Raw genomic sequence first — 502 nt, forward strand, 5'->3', positions numbered from 1 at the left:
TTTCTTGCTCCTAACATACTGGATTTGGTTATTGATTTTGTTTAACTAATGGTTTCTTGAAGCAGCTGGGATTTTTTAATTGCTGACAATTTTTTGCATTATGAACTGCAAAAAGAAAACAGAGCCAAAAGAAAATATAGATAATAAATTCTATATCATTAAGTCTGGGATTGCTGCCTAGGAGTCAGACCAGAGGATTTTCCTTGCTAGTTATATTGTAACATGGAAAGGAACTTGTATTAAACTTTCCATTGACGTGGACTTTTAAAAGAGAAGCTGTGGCACATTGGCAATAATGAACAATACAATGTGTCAGATTGAAAAATAAATCCTTTTTTTTTTGAGACAGTATCTAAATTTTTCTTGTAACTTTAACCTGTAACTTACCTATTTATAAAAACTAATTTGTCATAGTTAAAAATGTATATATGTATATTATTCAGAATGTTTTGTTTGTATTCATTTGTGTTTCCTTTGCATGTAAGCTGTCTTCCCATTTTTA

Source organism: Mauremys mutica, chromosome 2 (assembly GCF_020497125.1).
Source record: "Mauremys mutica isolate MM-2020 ecotype Southern chromosome 2, ASM2049712v1, whole genome shotgun sequence".
NCBI lineage: Eukaryota > Metazoa > Chordata > Testudines > Geoemydidae > Mauremys > Mauremys mutica.